Source organism: Scardinius erythrophthalmus (assembly GCF_964197995.2).
Source record: "Scardinius erythrophthalmus genome assembly, chromosome: 1".
NCBI classification, from domain to species: Eukaryota; Metazoa; Chordata; class Actinopteri; order Cypriniformes; family Leuciscidae; genus Scardinius; species Scardinius erythrophthalmus.
In genome coordinates this window covers 63,447,351-63,467,992 of record NC_138221.1, presented here as the reverse complement: position 1 = coordinate 63,467,992, position 20,642 = coordinate 63,447,351, and the positions used below count along the sequence as shown (strand labels likewise).

General features: G+C 36.1%; 1 protein-coding gene across 2 annotated transcripts in view; it reads right to left on the bottom strand.

Annotated features, from left to right (window-relative positions):
- Window positions 1-3,206, bottom strand: part of LOC308698346 (NACHT, LRR and PYD domains-containing protein 3-like) — a 56,182-nt gene extending 52,976 nt beyond the window's left edge. The window contains exon 1 of one of the 2 annotated variants that reach the window (XM_081378344.1): window positions 3,124-3,206. The gene's annotated coding sequence lies outside the window, so the exon portion shown is untranslated. The remainder of the gene's footprint in view (window positions 1-3,123) is intronic. The other variant, XM_081378345.1, reaches the window with a different exon arrangement.
- Between the last annotated feature and the right edge of the window lie 17,436 nt (window positions 3,207-20,642).

Below are 20,642 nucleotides of genomic sequence, written 5' to 3'. Positions count from 1 at the left end.
GTTGCTAAAACTACCTTTTAGATCTAACTGTAATTATTTCCCACATCCAGGTTCCAGGTTATAATATTCAAAAGTCTAAACATTAATCTCTTAATTTTGCAATAAGAAGATGTACTTCTTCAAAATAAATGTTTAAACATATAAAAAATGCACATCTGAGGGGCTCCTCTTCTGGTGAAAGTTTTCAGACAGCTTTGAAAATAGCCGCCAGACAGTGTGAACACATGGACACACATATCTCAGTGTGCAATGGTCTGATTGGTTTAAAATTACAGGAGGTAAATAGTAACAAACACATCAATTGGTTAATACATCAAATAGGATAATACATTGCTGTTTCTTTTTATAATCTGAGCTCCAAGATGGTAGTGTGCTTAATGGGTACTTGAGCTTAATAGGTACGTTTACCCTAGTAGATGAGAGAGCAATGATGGGACGCGCGTTTGTTTTCGTGGTGCAAAAGTTCCAGTGCATCTTTCCCCGCGATGCTGCCCGGGCTAGACTCCGGCTGCGAGCGGTTGGTTGGCCATCAACCACGGTCACATCTAAACTATGTGTGTGTAGCAACCATTCAACGGGAGAATGGTGGACTTTGGCCTTGTACACCAATGCAGGTTGTGTCTAGTGATGTGGTACCGAGGACTTTTCTATCGCTTCAGAGGTGTGTGTTTGTGTGTGTCTAAAATGTAACCCTGACTGTTTTATTTGCCTTTTGCTAAATAATCACTCGTTATCAAAATTTAGATATTTCGATAGCCTAATACCTCAAGTGTATGGAACGTAGCCTATGCTTAATTTGTGAAAATTTCTGTCACTGTCCATCTTTATAATGTGGGTTTAGGGGGCGCGTAGATCTAGGCTATGTACGGAATGTTTTTTTTTAAGCGAAAAAATTTATTATTTTCAAATATGTGCATTTATAGTGTGTTTAGAAACAATTTATATGTTTTAAATACAATTATGATTACTGTAGGCTAATATATGTAGCAGGGCATTCAGTTACTTTTGAAAGGACAAAAATAAGGTGTCCCTGTATTTCATTAGACTTTAACTTTGCCAGTAATAATAATAAAAAAAAAATAATCTAGCATTTCCTCACGTTACCACTGATTATTAGTGACAGACAGTCCATATGCATGGGCCACTGGCGATGACAGTCCCAGACAGGCCCTTTAAATGTTTACAGCTGGTCACTTCATGCGTTTTTTTCTGATCTGATAGCTACCAGATTTATCAAAACGATTCCATTTACACCTGGTCACATAAATGTGATTTCGCAAAACGCATACTTAAATAAACAGGCCCTTAAGGTGATGATACACAGGGCAACTTTTTTAACAATATTGCTGGGCAACGTTCACGTTGCTGTCAGCGGGCAACCAGATGAGACACAGGGCCCACGACCGATCTAAATTATCCATATAGCAATTAATTGCCCATTTTCAATGGGAAAGTGCCCAAGCAACAATCGCTCGGCAAGATTGCCCAGCAACATTGCTCAAAAAGTTGCCCTGTGTACAGGGCTGGACTGGTAATCTGGCATACCGGGCAAATGCCCGGTGGGCCGACGTGCTTTTTGGGCCAATACATCTTATAGTTGTTGTTTTTTTTTTTAACGGCCCTCGTACATCGAGTAAAACTCGTACATCGGCCCATTCGTTTTGTTTTGTTTAATAGGCGGCGCTGGGTTAGTGTTGGTGTAATGCATTGGTCAAAAAAAGTAAGCGTTATTTTTTTTTCCACTGACAGACCGGCCCATGAAACGCGTAGATCAGCGGCCCATTGGTTGTTTTCTTGATTGACACTGGGCTGGCCTAATCACAGCTTTAAAAACCTCCCTCTTTGGGCTTTGAATGAGCGTGCAGTGTCAAGTGTGTATCTGTCAAAAAAATAGTCTGAGAGAAACGCAAGGAATGTGCAGAGAAATACTGTGTAATAGAAATAGCAGACGCTGTAAAATGTGTCAAAATATAAATGTTTTCTGCAGCAGCAGGACCTTCATCAGCTCTAGTGGCTGATGAGGAGGATAGTGAGGAGGATCAGGAGAGAGAGATGAGAAAGTGTAGAGTCCAATCCGCGGGAAGCAGAACTACTTTCAAAACACTTAGGCTATGTCATGACTCATGAGTGTAGGAACCCATAACCCAGTTACGCATTATTTCCACATCTGCATAGTTGACGATTACAGAAATTTACTAGAAGTTTAAGGAGACACGTTTTTATCCATGTTTTCCGCCAAAATAAAAGCTTGATGCAGTTTCCATCAAAATAAAAGATCATGTGCTGATCTCTTTCAAGTATAGAAATTAGTACAAAACTAAATATAAAGTTTTCTTTATTTTTCAGTGCATTTGTTTTACAATATATGGCTATTAGGCTACTGTCATGAGATTAATATTATAACTATTATTATGTAGTAATATAGACAGACACTGTTACTAAAAGCAGTTTGAATTTTTTTATATATATATTTGCACACTGAACATGGGTTGGAGCTTTTAATTTTGAACCCTCAAACTGCACCAGATTAATGAATTTAACATTAAAATGCACAAAATTTTCTAAGGGGGGGGCATGCCCCCGAACCCCCCTAGAAAGACTGAGGTCCGCCACCACATTTTTAACAAAATTCCTGTGAGAAACACTGGTATTGCTATGCCAATGCAGCTTATATCTTGTTTTTTGGATGCATCACTGTGTAGTATAGTTCAATTGTATTAATAAATTACAATTTTGTACTTATTTCATCTGTTAACTCTCACTCGTTTATACTCACTCATTACACGGCATTAGTGGTTTTAATGAATAGGAGTTGAACAAAAACATATTCAAGGGCGTGCAAAGATGGGTGGTGTTTATAATCATATGTAGTGGGCCAGTCTGGGCCAAAATGCCAGGGCCGATTTTCTGTCCCAGTCCAGCCCTGCCAGGGTTTAAAATAAAATGGTATCTATATTATCCTGTTGGAGGAAAGAAAAACTGCTGAAGTGTAACCGTTTTATGAGTGTCAGTTTCCACCGTAAAGTATCGAGTAGTGACATCAACACGTCCTTTGAGTTTGACAAAGTCTATTTAGACGCAAAAGATCATTATTACAGCTATGAAACGTTAAAACGAACTTACCGTAACGTGAAGTTGTTTTCTGACTCTGAATACTGCGCTGCTTTGGATATGTGAATACACACAGTCACAGACTGCTTCCGGTTTCACTTTATGAGACTCAATTCCCGCTAAAAACACACCGCGCGACTCAGGCTGAACGTGATGGACAGTATGGTTTTGGGCACAATCATCTATGCGTTTCAGATGAAGAAAATAACTAGGGATTTCTGGAGATAGTCTTTCACAGTATAGTTATTAAATTCTAGATTCACAATTATGAGGATATTTTATATTATTGTTATATATTGTTACATATGATTAAAATCCTGGAAATACAACAGAAATAATCCACAGTGGCCTTAACATGAACCATGATTCATGCTGGGGAAAAATATTTTTGTCTTGATTGTAAATAACTACACAAATATACTGTACATCTTTGTAGAACAAGGATCGTGGAGTAAAATTATGACAACTAGCTAACTCTCTCCATATGAGCTACATTTAATCAAATAAAAATTGGCCTAATAGACCTACACATTATAAAATTGTCTGTCAGTTGCTTGTTTTGAGTAGTCGCTATATTGTACGGATGCCGTCAACTGTTTAGTTACCAGCATTCTTCAAAATATCTTATTTTGTGTTCAATTTAAGGGTAAATAAATGATGAACTAAACTAACTAAACTAAACTAAAATGGTGAACTAAACCTTCAGGCTAATGTTCTATTTATCATGCATTGAGTTAACAAATTCAAGACTTGGTACTATAATTTCAATGTTGTGCATAGGACACAAATTGTTTAAATAATAATAAAAAAAGAAAAGTTATCTGACTCGTGCTGTGGTCTATCTCTTATTTCATTAAACTATTTAAATAATATATAATGAATCAATAGGCCTATAGAAAATATGCCCTATTGTGTTCAGCCAACTAAACATAGGCTACTTTGTTCTTTAATTCATTAGGTAAACATGAATATTTATGTTGTGGCAACTTATGATTTTAACGTAATATTTTGAGTTGCGTGGACTTCAGTCCCTGTTCGTGGAGTTAGTTGCCCGATAAGTTGTCATATTATTTTAAGTTGACCCAACTTTTTTTTTTACATTAGAGTTAGGCATTGTTAGGCTGTATGTTATTTGTTTTATGTCTGTACACAAAATGGCTATTGCATATGTAGGCCTATCCTTCTGCAATGAGATAAAATTGAATGTCCTTTTTACAAACTTGGAATTACTAACATTTATGAACATTTGAATAATTTAATGGTTCATGCGTTTATTTGTTCATTTATATTTTCTTTACAAGGGAGGTGACTCCTCTGTTCATCCTTTCATAAACATTGTGTGATGTACTATGCATTGTGTTTTAGTCTTTCACTTTTGTTGGTGTCACAGTGTATTGGGTTTATATTGCGCTGGGTGATAGCAAGTTAGGAATGGCCAAAAATGCTAAACAGGCAAGCAAACATGTTTTGAGACAGAGGGTGTGTAAAGGATTTTGGGTGATTGGATGATAAAAAATGAAGGCCACAGAACGAAAGCTGATTTCCAAGGATCCTCCAGATTGAGACCTCTTTCGCCGCCTATGATCCCACTATCCTGTGTGTAAGGTTTTGTGACATGTTAAAGGGTAAAAAGGCAAGTTGAAGTTCAGAGTCAGTTTTAAGATGTAGATTTTTCCTAATATTTTTCAACTGTCATTTCATTTCTAGCGAGAAATTAGTATTCTTGTCACTAAATATATGCTTGGTTTTGGGTGAGTTAGTCGTTGTTTTGCTGAAGTGCTCGTATGTTCTCCACTAGATGGAGCCACGTTACTTTGGAGTCACTCATTTCAGTCAGCGATTCAACCCAAAACCATCGACGAGAGTGTAGCAGATTTCAACACGTGTGAGGTTTGGACTGTGCTTCTGTTTTGAGGGGTTACTTTGCACGCCTCATGAAAATACACGAGACCTAATCTAATCCTGAATCTACAAATTCATTTTACTGTGTTGTGGGGATGAAAGCATCTCTCAGGTAGGCCCTGATCTTCATCTTGTGGTGACTGCATATCCACTCTTCAACTCTGGTTTACACTTTGTGAATTATCTGCAAAGATAAAGTAATAAGTTATGATAATGAAGTCTCAACTGTGGCATCTGTGAGTTATCTTGTGCTCAAATTGGATGTTCTGTGTGTCTCTCATCTTCATTCAGCAATGAGAACTGCAGACTGATTTACATAAAGTGTCATTTCCATAAACTCATCAGCTAAAGGATGCTTGTGCTGTTGGAGTATATATGAACATGTAGGTATGACAGAAAGCTATTTGTAGTGTGCAGTTATAACATGCCAAACAGTGCTGGTGAATTGCCACCAAAACATGGTTATTAGTATGGTTTTTGGAAATAGTATCATCATTATACCATTTTTTTTTTAACATTTACCATGTCAATGCCATGGCATACTTTAATGTTTCTTATAAATGCCATACTGAATATCATTTCAGTGCTTATTCTCAATTCTGACAATATCAGGATTTTTTTTAACTCAAAAAAAAAAATTAATTGTTTAATTGGATATTGAATATTGGTTGGATCAAGTTGGATAAAATGTGTTTTACAAATCATTTCAATTAAATATATTTTGAATATATATATATATATATATATATATAATATGAAATACATATATTATGAAATACATTTTGAACAATATTTACTGTATGTCTTGTTGTAATTATTTATTATATTTACAAAAATATTTAAAAAAAATATTAAATTATATTAAATAAATGACAAAAATGTATTTAAAAAAAAAACATTTAAATAAATACATTTTAAAATATATATTAGTCTACCAAGACACTGACACTTTCCTGGCCAATTCTTTCTACAGAAGTGGATCAAAACCTTTCATCAAAGTTCTACATGAATTTTGAACAATACGCGTTCTTGTCTTTGATGACAACTTTGATGAAATTTTTTGATCCACTTCAAATGTTGACTACTGTGTACATGTAAACACATCATAAATAGACATGCAATGTAGTCCAAGATCATATTTTCAAGAGTATTTGGATTTTGGCCTGGACTTGGTCTCAATTAGTCATAAAAAATATGGAGTCGAAAATTAGACAACCTTGAGTCCTTGTCCACTCTCGAGTAAAACGACACTGGTGCATAAAGTAAAAAGGGAAACTTTGCATTATAATGCACATTATACTTATTAGTCTTATCAGTTGCCATTGGATCGCCAGGATATCACTGGCTACTAATAGTAATTGTGAAATAAGGCACTGTTGCATCGGCAGTGGGATATATGAGATGACATTTAACAGGAATGAAGTAAAGAGAAGGTAATTGGGGACGACTGCCCCTGACACGCAGGGTGACCCTGGTCTCCAGCCAAACCTCCAGAATCCATTGCTATTGATTTGTGGCTGTTTAATGAGTGTTGTGCTGAGAGGAGACTGATGCCGGATCATGCACTTGTCCCTGGTGTCGTAGTCTGTATATCTCGGATCTGTCTTGAGAATGTAGTTCAGGTCGTCAAATGCTGGTAAACAGCATCTCTGCACTGTAGCCCTGTTGCACAAACACAGTTACACTTTTACCACCAAAATATTGCCGTTACTGTTGCTCGGCCAGGATCTATGAGCCTCTCTGACAGTGAGGCACTGCATTGGGTGCTTGATTAGTTGAATGATTTGGTAATAATCCATATAAAAGTTATCTAGTTTTGTGCTAGTTTCTAAAGTTGCTGTTAGTTTGAAAATTGTACTTTCACCTGGTTCAGAATGAGCACATTTAAGAGGTTGTGTGATGCAAAAAAAAATAATAATAATTTCTGCAAAATTATGCATCCTTCAAAAATACTTTGATTTGTCTAAAGTCACTCATGAAGGCACTCACAAAATGTATTGTTTAATTTATATATACACTGCTTCAGGGTATTGTTTAAAAATAGCATAAATTACAAAACTGAATATTTATGTGTATTTGCACATGTTGGGTGGTTTGCTTAGCAACGTGCTAACTTAATTTTGGGATCAACTGTGAAATGTCAGCCTGATAACTCATGTTTTACTGGAAATCAGTGATTGTAGTTTATAAAGTTATACATATGTTTTTTTTACAAAGATTCATCATGGATGCTCTTTTTTGAACTTCAAAAGCTCAGGCTCTATTCATTCCCATTATAAATCTGGGAAGAGACAGGGTATTTTTTAATAACTCAGATTGTGTTTGGCTGAAAGAAGTCAAATACACCTATCACTCATGAGGGTGAGTAAATAATGGGATAATTTCCATTTTTGGATGAACTAACCCTTTAAAGTATATTTTAGTTTACCATAAATGTTTGTCGTCAGTACATCCATCAGTACACTTTCAAAGACATAATTATAAAACTACATATAAATATGAACTTAAGTCCCAATTAAGTGGGTCAAAAAGAACTCTTAATTTCAACTAATTTCAAATACATTTAAACTAAAATACCTTTTCATTCAGTTGCAATTAAGTGTCCATTCAGTTCATTTTAAAGTATATTATTTCTGTAATAAGTGTAAAATATGCTAAAGTGTACTTATTTCTGGCAATACACAGTTGCACTGTGGTTTTTAGCTTTATATCTTGGTCAGGCGGTCTCTTTCTGTTGAAGTGGGTGGTTTTTGGCCAGAACAAGCTGCAATGTTGACCTTTTGCTGTTTAGTTTTGGCTACACACGAGCAGGTTTTGGAACAGAGCTGTAGTGTCATCCGTAGCTCAGTGTTTAAGGCTGTAAAAGCATTATTATTTGAACCTCAATTTAATCCAGAGTCTTAGGGTCCCTTGTGTTTGTCTTTGGCTTTTCCAAACCCACTCTTGTTTTCCTGAATTAGTCGGATCGATGTTGCTGTTGTTCCACTGAGGATTTCCGAGCTGACTGCTTTCATTCGCTGACATTTCCCTCAGTGCTCCCTTTTTAACAGAGGGTGAGCCCCTTCTAAAATGTTAAAAATGCCGCCATCAATCTTCCCACCTCAGACAAGTGTCAGGCCAGTAGTCAGCCTTGCACTCTTCTCCTGTTTGTTGGCCGCAATCCACACAGTTTAATTGAAAATTCTTCCCATACCTTGACACTCGAATAACAAAGAGGGCATAAGTTTTACCCTAACTGCTATCCAGACACATTTCAATTATCCCTGTGTTTGAATTGTAATCACGGTCTGTGCCATTCAAAGAGCTTGCAGCAGTTTCCTGAATATCTCTATTACTGCCAGCTGAAGATTATAAACCTGGGAAACAGTGGGTAGAATGCTGATTCCATGAAACAGATCCCATTGTAAATCATAGAGGCATGCTTTAAAAAAATGATCTTAATTTTAATAGTAAAAGCGTGTAAAAATGCTAAAATGTTGTAAAAATTGTTTAACAGCAAGCGCCTTTACTCTATATAAGACCAGTAATGAATCTTAATAGTGAGAATTGAACCCTAAAATAGTGTTGCTGTTTCTTTTTGTATTGTATTACCATTGACTATGCATGTTTTTATTTTTGCATTCAGCTCTTGATAACTCAATATAAATATTAAATGGTAACACTTTATTTTGACATTTAAGACATTCTACTGACCAAAAGTAACTTTGCAACTATACGTCAACTAACTCTCATTAGAGTAAGTAGACTGTCTGCTTAATATCTGCTAACTCTTTATTTTGATGCTCCCCAAAAGACATTATACTGACTATAAGTAACTTTGAAACTACGTCAACTAATTCTACTAACCCTAATCCTAACAGTCTACTAATACTCTGAGTTAGTTGACATGTCATTGCAAATTAATCAAAGTTAGTTGACATGTAGTTGCAAAGTTACTTATAGTTAGTAGAATGTCTAAAGCGGATTATTGAAATGAAGTGCAGCTGATTCACGTTGCAAACTCAAATGAACGATGCTTGAATTTCAACTGACTGAAACATTTCCGGTTTATTTAACCGGTTAATCAGCCACATGTAGGTATTAGCATCTATTTCCCCTTAGCTCAACCTACTGCTGCAAACCACATCTTGAGATTACTGTACATAGATGATGACAGATTAACGGTGAGGAGGAGGTAAAGGATTGTGTTGAATCTGCTGCTGTGAGCGGTCCTCTGGGGATCATTGTCCCTCTGGAACACAACCTTTTGGAGTCTCTGAGTTTGATGAAACAGACGCCAGTCTCTAGTGAGTTTCCAGCTCCTGCTGTCGTAGCCTGAGGCGACGTCTGTGCCTGGAGCACTCCCAGTGCGAATCCCTATTCTTCCCCATCCGCACGTGTTCCTGAGTGACTCGGGCTTCTCTCTCATTCTCAGTCTTTGCTGGAAAGTAGGTCGCTTCCTCAGATCAGAATAAATCTCAACAGTAATTGAATACATTTATGAAAATAAATTTGTAAACAGGATTTTCTTTTTTGCGACCCTACATTGTACAAACACAGTGATGTCCCAAGCCGATCTCAAGGATTGGTATCGGGGTAGATTAATCTTTTTTTTTTTTTAGTCCCCCTGTGATGCAAATCAAGTTTTTAATGTTGTTTATATGTCTGTGTTATGTTTTTAATATGCTTTAAGTCAAACCATGTGTAGATTAATAAGTCGACACCATTGCTGAATATTTTCTCAGCATATTTAAAACTGCAGTGAACCAAAGACAGTCTCAAAAACACAGTTTGAAATCGCTGGTGTTTCTGACATCACTTAAAGGGCTTAATGATTTTGGAAAATAATCTAATTGCGAAATTTTATTTTATTTTAGCAATATTGCGATTGCAATTTCATATGCGAAAACATTTTTTTAAGCTATTTATCTTCTGTATTATTCAACAAAGACAAGCAATATCTCATGATCCGATCTACTTTGTTTACGTATTAATTAATCTTATTAATAAAACTTAAAATATTTATTTAATTACATATGTAATTAAAAGTACTTTTAAAAATAATTACACAGCACGGGAGTATCAACTCCTGCCCTCCGGGAGGTGATACAGGGTCCCAGAATGCAGAAAGAACAAATATAAACACTCATTTGTTCCTCTGTCAATATCTCTGCTAAATCAATACAGGAGAGTAAAGAAGTGATAGTTCCCCCCTAATTTCACTTTCATCTATATATTTATGTTTTTAGCTTTTTTAGGTCGTTGTGTCGTAATTGTTGGAGCTTGTATTGCAAGACAAATTTTCGTGTACACGGACAATAAAGTGCTATCTATCTATCTATCTATCTATCTATCTATCTATCTATCTATCTATCTATCTATCTATCTATCTATCTATCTATCTATCTATCTATCTATCTATCTATCTATCTAATAGATAGATACGTAGATAATACGGTTGTTTAAAGCACATGCAGCGGCATCACGCATCTGCGTTTAAAAACTAAACTGCGTTTAAAAAGTCATTGCGCATCTGCATTTAAAAACTTAAGCTCAGACTCGATTCTGAAATTCTCTGAATCGATCCAGAATCGTTGGAGAGAGAATCTATAGCACAATATCACATAAATTAAACACAAACTGTGCTTTCCTGTATGCCAGGCCTATATGCTGCTTAGCGTGCCAAGTTCATGCTTCATCTGCAGTGCAGACTGCTTTACTCTCGTGTGTCACGTGACCAGAGTGTTATCGCAGATTTTGCGGTTAAAAAATCACGTTTCATCATATCGCGATATTATCGCAAATTAATCGTTCAGCTCTAGTTACAAACTACCTTGTAACCAATCAGGTCAGCGTGTGATTGTCAACATGTGAACGATCTCTGAGCTGGTGTGAGTGGAGGCGGGGCTAATTTGCATATTCATAGAACTGCGTATACTAAATGAGGCAAGGGTGTAGAGTTACATTCAAGCTATTTTAAGGCATCACAAGTTTTTCAATCAAGGCAATATTAGCGGTGGCTCTGGAGAAGCTCTTTAGGTGGTCATGAAGCAGCATCTGATGTCAGTGTCTTCGTCACGGATATTTAAAGATAAATTAGTGACCTCTCCAAATGAGGTCATCCAGACTGGGAACGCCCCCTTTAAAAAGCCCTGTCTTATATTTTCCCCTCCGCATTTGATGAGCACCTCTCCTCTTATCTGCATTACTTTTCATCCACAGCAACATACTTAACACATAATAGTTATTAAGTTGCTCTAATACATTTTTTCTTCTCTACTAGAGAGAGAGAGAGAGAGAGAGAGAGAGAGAGAGAGAGACTCTCTACCGGTCAAGTAAACCAACTCCCTTGGTTGTTGTTAATGTGTGGTCCAGTGACTGTTTTGAAGAGCTGAAAAGATGTTTTCTCTGCACGGACTGGGACATTTTTTATCAGGATGCAAACATAGACATTACTAAATCAATTACTATGTACATTTCATTTGTGTGGATTTAATTATACTTCAGAGAGTCGTTTAGAGGTACCCGAACAGCAAACCGTATATAGCAGGGAATTAAAGACTGCATTAAAAGGAATAACATAGCTTTTAGGCTGGGGGACATTGTGGAACTTAGGTCAGCACAAAAGGATCTTAACCAGAAACTGAGGACATCACAGATACAATATAAAGAACGGGCTGAACAACATTTGTCAATATCAGATACAAAAGAGCTGTGGAACTCAATCCGGGGAACGCCTGACATGACCCCGAAAAAGGAAGCTAGTGTTTGCCTGCAATAAATCTGATAGAGCAAATGAACTGAACTATTTTAAAATATTTTGTTTTATGAATATCTGAATATGCAATATATCAAAAGAAAGAACAGCCCCTCAGCTTAAAAAAAAACAAAAAAAAAACTGTTTTGTTCTAGCTTGATGCATTCTTATTTTTTTATCAACACTTGAATGTGGATAAGTTTCATAAAAAAAAAAAAAAAAAAACATTTTGAGCAATAAGCTGAGAAAATCGCGTTTTTGTCAAACATCTGGATCGGATTCAGAATGATGATCAAAACACAGATGGAGTAGATCGAGTCCATTAACACTCCAAAACTTAACAGTCATATAGCTCATCCTGGGTTGACATTTCATTCAGTAACATTAGGCAATTTTGATTTATATTCTGTTTAATGTTGATGATTGCGTTATTTTACATATGCATCTTCTGCTTGCATACTGTATGATATTGCTTGTTTCTGCATCTTCGCCTGTGTTTTGATCAGGAGATTCTGCACTCTTTCAGAAGATGAGTAATTGCGCCCCCTACCGAATAACAGTGAAAACACAGAAAGCCGGAAATTTCTGTCAATGGCGGGGAAGCGTTGTCTCATTAATGATGGAAATTTTCATCAGTGGCGAGGAAAGAGTTAATAAATCCAAGTTTTTTAAAAAAACAACAACTTTACATTCCAACAAAGCAATGGGATAAGACGGAATTGTAAGAGCCAATTCAATATGCTTTCAATTTGTATTATTATTGCTCTCAACTTAGATCTGTTTAATCTACAGTGCTGTATTATTTAAGAATTTACTTGAAGTTTTCCTGCACTGCATTTACTTGAAGTTGTCCTTGCATATTTCTGTCCTGTGCAGAGTGAATCCAACATTTATGTGTAGATCATAGTCACTTCCGAAACTTTGCAGCATGCAATTGGCCATCAGTCCTGTTAGCAGCATGAAAAACAAGTTTTATTCAATGGATTATATAGTCTGTAGCCTCGAAAGGGAGCCAAGACTGCTCTCTTTACAATCACTAAACTTGTTTAGTGTTTAAAATCACTAAACGCTGTGTCAGTTCAACACGATCTCACAATGTTCAGTGAAGCTGCCAACAATGCACAATAAATCTCTTACTTACATCGTGTCTACGCTTTTTGTTAACGAGAGGTTTTGCGTGCCTGCATATGTCAGCACTGATTCTGAATAAAATCTCTGGTGTTTTGAGCAGTGAATAAATTCTGACTAATTTAAACAGCTCTGATTGGCCGTTGTGTTTAAGAGATCCACAACTATGTCTGTGAATGGCTACATTGCTCACTGCTGGACATATGGTTTCAAACGAGTCCAAAACACAACATAAGAAACTCCATAGATCGCGAAGTGACGACATGCTGCTTGGCTAAAGCTTCCGGCATCGTGTCGCGATCATAACGCAGTGTTTTCCAATGTCATTTGAAGGTTCAACCAATGGAAACTGGATCTCGGGTGTGGTGTGTAGGTATAGTGGCTAGGGACGATGTCTAGAGACCAATCGGACACTTTTTTACTGCTGGAGCGCGCTTGGATTGGTTTGATCGCTCTGATTGACAGGTCTTGGTTTACCATAGGATAGAATTGGAGTGCACAGCTGAAACTGCGCTGCAAGGTCATCGCTCATCAACCAGGATCTTATTACTTGTTTATTCTCTGTACTTTTATACCTAATCCATTGCATGGCTTGTAGACACTTAGAATATGTAACAATGGCACGCTCGCTTAATTTTTCCATGTGTGTCTGCTGCACATGTTTTGTACATGAGCCACAAATATACACTCTCTAATGATGACCTTGCTTTATCGACCACTTGCAGATTAATGTCAATTAAACTGATCTGGGATCATCATAGACCCCAGACCAGTGGGGGATCGGAGCTCTGTTGTAGTTCATTAAACAGGTTACTAGTGCTTGGGGGGGTCCATATCGATATTGAGCTTAAGTGGCATACACGTGTCGAGTGATATTGCACAAGAGTTCACCACTCTGCACTTTTTAAGAGGATTACGATTATTCAGAGTGAGTAGCAATATTATGATAACCATTATAATCATTTGTTTTGGGAGCCTAGTAGTAAAAATGAAAGCTCAAATACGTTACCTGGTGAGAGTGGCAGGGAATATCATGGGAATGCAGACACTCAGTACCTTACAATATTTGTTTGAGCTGTCCATGATCCACCAGGCCAAGATTTTAGTGGACTCTTCGCATGTGCTGTATTGTATGTCATGCAGCTAGGGGTGTTGTGTGTTATCTAAGTAATTTATGAATTCAAATGGTATTGTTTTATAGGAATTTGTTTTGTTTTTTTTATAGGGAAGATTATTTGTAAGTGTGATGGTTTGTTAATGTTTGTATGATGTAGGTTGTTGTGGGTTGATGCTGTAGGAGTTCTCCCATCCAAGACAAATTTCTCCTATGGGAGACAATACCTTGACCTTAACCACTAGGAGAATACAAGTATCGGATTGGGACTTGGTATCGACAGATACTTAATATTCAATGACTTTGATCGGGGGCACAAAAAATCTAATAAAAAGCCAACAATAAATATAACACTGTAAAATCCAACAGTGATTCTAACTAACACTTTTTAGTTAACTTGACTTAATGTCTTAACTTAATTGTAAAAATCTAGTAATCTGCACTATTCACATACTATGTTTTGTTTACTAAGAAAACTCAAGTTAAGGTTAATTGATTGGTTTGAGTGTGGTTTTTGAGGCGGGGAAAATCTTAATGGCATGTCAATTAATGATCTTGTATAATTTTGTTGCTAACACTTATGTCCTAAAAACCTTGTGAAACTTTTAATTGGGTTAATATAATCCCTCTATATTTGTGACAGTCTTGCAATTGATCATACAGACTTCAACATTCAGCCTGCAATACACAACAATGGTAACAATTATATTTTATTTAAAGTAAATTATCAAGTACTCTACAGTTATTTTTTAGTTACTAGAACTGTAAGTGAACTATACTAACTAAGTATTTGTCAGTACCACATACTATTCCTATCTCACTTTACTTTTTATTTATTTTTTTAGGCAATTGGTTTGCATGCTTTTTTTAAGTAAGTCCAACTAATTAGATTGTACAGCTTGGTTAGCTGATTACCATCAGTTCATTAACACTTTCTCCGAAAAGCACATACGATAAGACCTGTTCTCTTGTTTGTTCTTGGAAGTTTGGCACTGATCACGTGATCATTTCTTTTTGTCTGCATTTGTTTTTGTGTGCACTGTGCATCATACTTCTTTTTAACAAATAGATCATTAATTACATTGTTAATGTAAAAATACAAAATTCCGTTGTTGTTGTTTTCTTAATAGTGTAAGTAATGTTTGTTTTATTTAACCTGAAAAATGTGTCAGCATTAAGTGAATAAACATGATTTTGCATGCCCCATGTCAACAATATATCATTATACAATTATTTTCATGCGTTATTCAAGTAATGCTGATTTATGGACAATACATTGAATTAGATAGATAGTTAATCTCATTTGATTATTTACTTTTCATTCATAACTGAATGGACACAAACCAAAATATCAGAATATTCACATCAACTGTCAAGAATGAAGAATGAACAATCAAGAATGAAAGTCTAATGTTATTCATTTACATATAGTTCTCAAACATACTTAGAAATCAAGGACACATTGCATCATGATTGTCATTGTACAAGCGCCAGACTATTCTAATTTGACCGAATTAGTTGGTATCCATTATCCTGGGCTTGTGTGACATTGTAAGGTATGCTTTTTCTGCAACCTTCAAATATCGGTTGCTGTGGTTACATACTCTACAGACAAGTGTGAATAAATCACTGTCAAAGGTGAAAAAAAAAGACACTAGCTGCAAAAGTTGCAATGGATGCGAAACGCTTTGATTCAAGGATTGTGGACACCCACATGGTTGGAATGTCATGGATGGGCCAATTTAAGAGTGTTTGTCTAAATGGGCCCAAGCATTAGCCCTTAAGTGAAGGATAAGACCATGGATCTGCACTCTTTAAGCTGTGCAGATCTTCTAATCCTTTTATGCACTTGTTATGTGTTAGACAATCCTGTCTGATAGCTGCATGGGTAAGTATACTTGCACCACAGAAAACGGCTTTGTTGTCCTTAAATGAACTTTTGCATTGGTGTAGGTCACTTGTGAAATGAAGACACACTTACATAAACACATAGGCCTACATGATCAGATTTTTCTGAGCACAACGTGATCTACACCGTTTATATGTGGGAGGGATTGTGGGGTGTTGAGGTGGTTGCCCACGCCTCATACAGTATGCTTGCTTTGTTGCGAGTTGCTCTCTCGCTAATATACTTTTTGATGATTTTGGAGTTAAAATGCAATTTATCATTGTGCAAAAAAAATTTATAGAAAAGCTTGCGTGTCAGGTTATGTTATAATGAACAATATAACAGTAATTGTGTGTATTTATGAGCTGACGGGACCCGATGTGACATCAAACAATCAGAGAGGTTTCCAAATCTCAATGTTTTTATTATTTTTTTGATTGGATAAAATGAATGGAGAATATCTCATGTTTTTTCATGGATGTTCGAGTCCCTGAGCACCCATGGGACCGGTGCCTATGATGTAACGGATGGAGAAAATGAAGCTCGATCAGTCTACTGACCTGAAACAACCTTAACAACACTTTTCCGATGACCTCTAGTACCTGCTAGACGTTAGCATTGCCATTCATTGCCATGGCAATTGCCCGTCTGGTGCAACCCACCCCAGAAGTGTGCCACCTGGATGCTGTCATCTTTGCTGTCATCAGTTCTGGAAAGACTTTTTCCCTAAACCTTTTTCTTTTTTTTTTCTTTCTTTTCTTCATTTAGGCCTGTTTTTTGCTTGCACACACACAAAAAATAAAAATCATCAAAATAGATGGTTACTTTTAAATGACCATCAACAGAGAAAGATGCTTTTTTTTCTTTCTGTCCAGCAGATGCTGAAGCAAACCAGACCCTGAACCAATTTTTTTCAGTTGCAGTATTTCCAGTGACTATTTTATGTATAAAGACAGCACCTTGGCAGCATCCGAAACACATACTTCCCTATGATAGACAAAAAAACATTTATGTGAGAAGAGTAGCATTCATAGAATTCATAAAAAAGTAAGTAAAAAGTACCCGGATTACCTACAACTTCAGGCACAATTCTATCCCACGAGGCCACAGGAGAGTCACGCTTCTGACGCTATAGGTCACATGACAATAACAACATGATTAATATAAGATGTTGTCCAGATTACATTCATACTACACACATTCAAACTATATAGAACATACTTTTTAAAGTAGCAAAGTAAGGACTTATACAAAAAAGTCCCTATGCCATTTTTGGACAACGACTTTGTCATTTAAGAAATATAATATGTAAGAATAATCGGGATATTATTAGAAAATAATGCACACCTGAGGTGGCATTGAGGCCATGATGCAAAGCATAATTCAACAGTCAATTATTCTGCTTATACTTCTATTACCACACCTCAAAACATTGTTCAAATGTTTTATTTTAAGACATTTGTCAGGTTTCTGTCTTTAAAACACTCTTGTGTGTAGGACTTTCTCTTTCAATAGATAATAAAAGGTAATGTGTGAAAACATGGAAACTGTTTGTCATTTTATACTTTTTGTATATTTGTTTGCTTTGTCAGTGTATTTTGGGTCTTGGTTATTTTGCTGTTGTAAGCTATGCTGTTAAGGACCTTTGGAATAACTGACATAACTGAACTGTAATGTTTTCTGAAGAAATAATTGCACACCGTAGAATGTTCATCAATCAGAATCAAGCATTCAACAGCACTGTAGTACAAACATGTATATTTGATGAACAAAAAGAAAGCCAAGATGGCTGCCGAATGAACTGACTTGCCTTAAAGGAATCATTGACCCAAAAATCTATCAGCATCTACTTACTTTCATATCATTCCAGAATCTGTATATTGTTGTTATTTTTGCAGATGAACACAAAAGGACTTTCTGTGGCATAGTATTCTAACAGTTGTTCTAACTAAGTTTTTAGTTATCTTTGCTTATTTACAATTTGTTGAACTTAATTGTAAAAATCTAGTAATCTGTACTATTCACATAATATGACATTGGTACTCAGAAAACCCAAGTTAAGATTACTTGATGGGTTTGAGTACCATTTTGTAAAGCAAAAAATGAGTTTTTGAGGTGGGGAAATTCTTTCCACTCATTTTCAGCAGTTATCTTTCTTCTTAGTTGCCTTCGCTCATTTTCCAAGGTCATCTTGAATGTAGAATTGTCAATACAACTGAAAATATTGAGAGAACATCACATATGTTTAATACAATTTAAATTGATGTTGATTTCCTAAAATGGGTTGTCACCATTATGGTAATCAGTGTTCCCTTTGGTCGGGTACTTGGAACTAAAATTATTTTAACTCTCTTTCTATTGATGCAGGCAGTAATGCAACAAGAAATCACAGTTATTTGTGGTTTCAGAGGAAGATAAGTAATAAATAGGTTGCTTTTACTAATGACCAAACTTTTCAATAAATCTGCGTTTCATGTTGAATTGTAGTCTATTAAAAATTGCATTGCTAATACCCAAGTCATAAACACCACATACTATTGTGAAACATTAAACATTTAAGGTGTTGATTCCCCTCTAATTGTGCCAATATCATGCAATCAACCCTGTTTGAGTGACACAGACATTCAGCAGACAAAAACACAACAATGGTAACCATTAAATGAATTTCTTTAATTAATAACACTAAACAATTTTATTTGCTGTCTTTATTGTGCTAATAATGACACAAGACAGCAAATAAAATGGTTAAATAAAGCTAAAAAACAGTAAAACAAGGCAATGGCTTAATTTATTCATGCCACAATGCACTCTGGGAGTGCGCTGTTACTCATAAATAGTCTGTAAAACTCAAAAGCAAAGTTATGAAAACTTGAATAATATATTGATAAACTGTACTAGATTTCTCTGAGGCAATAAGTTTGCAAGATTTTTTCGAGTAAAGTTAACAAATTGAAATTTACAGTATATAAAGAGGGAGCTGGTGATTTTTCAGTGACATGAGCAGCAGCGACTGTTGGCAAGTGCAACAAAGTTTACCTTCAACTTGTCAGCTTTAATCAACTTGGTTTTTATTTCAAGTTATTATGTTACTAGGTATAAGAGTTATATAGTGCATCAGTCATATTATTATTATTTATATGGTGGTTTTATGTTTTTAGAGCCTTTTTTAGTAGTTATAGTCTTTGTGAAGTGCCGTTATGAACAAGTTATGAGTGTCCTCTTGACATATTGAGTTGTGGTGCTCATATGGGTGACACAAGGTCAAATCTGGTTTTGTCATGTGTCCTGATCCCATTTTCCTCCTCTCTTCCAAACAGTTTCTTGTCATTCTATACTTTGGCTATCTATCGAATGATCCAAAAGCCCAAAAATAACTCTGAAACTAAGATTTGAAGGCGATCAAATGTTACAGCTTCACTTTAACTGTCACTAGAGTCACTCCAATCATTCGTCCACTTCACAGCCATATTAGCAGCAACAAGCACTTGGAGAGCAAGGGATGAGTAATTTATATTAACTACTCTTCCTCTTTTTATGGTTGTTCAATTAAAATCTCATTTCATTCCACACCCTTGAAACGTGGGAAGTTTCAGCGGAAATAGGCAGATTTCTGTCTTTCTATCATCGTCAGTACGACAGTAGCTCACTCTGAAAGGAGTTCATTAACCAAATGGCTGTAACTCTCTCTGCCTTGTTGTCGTTCGGAATATAGCCCTTTTATTTGACCCTATTTACAGCCAGCCAGCTAAATGTGTTCAGGATTTGGGGGATGATGGCAGAGCAAATGCATAGTCTTGACATCTGATGTCTGTGATTTATACTTGCAGAGGAGGGTTACTGATTCAATGTCCCATTTAAAGGCATATTAAACTCAGGTGTGGGAGGCACAGAATTGACCTTGAGAATAGAAACACCGCTTTGGAATCCATTGCTGTAAATACCATCAATAAACAGAAAATGATCAGCTGTACTTTATTAAATAGCCTCCATTAGAACTGGTGGGTCACGACCCACAATTGGAGGAGAAAACACTTCCAATATCTCTTACTGACATAATGTAAAACGCTGTCTGTCCAAATAAACTCAACAGTACTTTGGGCACAAATTTGACTAACTGTAAATAGTAGGCATATGCCAATATGTGCATGCTGACAGACATATCCTTGTCCTCTAAAACCATGAACAAAACTACTAAAAATCAAATACTTGCTGTGAAAATGAATCCATGTTTATAATTGTTTTGTGTATTTTTGGGTGGTGAATTATGCAGAAATTCTATATTTGGCCTGTGTCATTTGAAAAAAAGAAAAGAAAAAGAAGCATATTGTAGGGTCTATGCAAGGCCAACAACAATTTTGGGACTGTATTGGGTCGCCACTTCATGCCTAATGTAAAACTCTGTGCCTTGAAGCATAACCAGTTGCATCAACCATATCATTTGCATACAGAACATAACGATCAGAATTGTTATTCAGCAAATATCAGTGGTCTTTATTCAACTTGTGAGAGTCTTATTCACTCAAAAGCAATGATGGTAATCAAAATTGGTCTGGGAAAATGGCATTTTGACACCTTTGAGAAGGAAATACCACCTGCAGTTTGTTTATCAATCACTCCTTTCTATATGTAAATGCTCCAGTCACTGAAGAACCAAGATCTCCTCCAAACATTGGTACATCACTGTCATCAAAATCCTAAAGGAATAAATTACGCTAAAATTAAAATTATCTCATTGTTTAGTCACTGGCCGCCATGCAATTGAG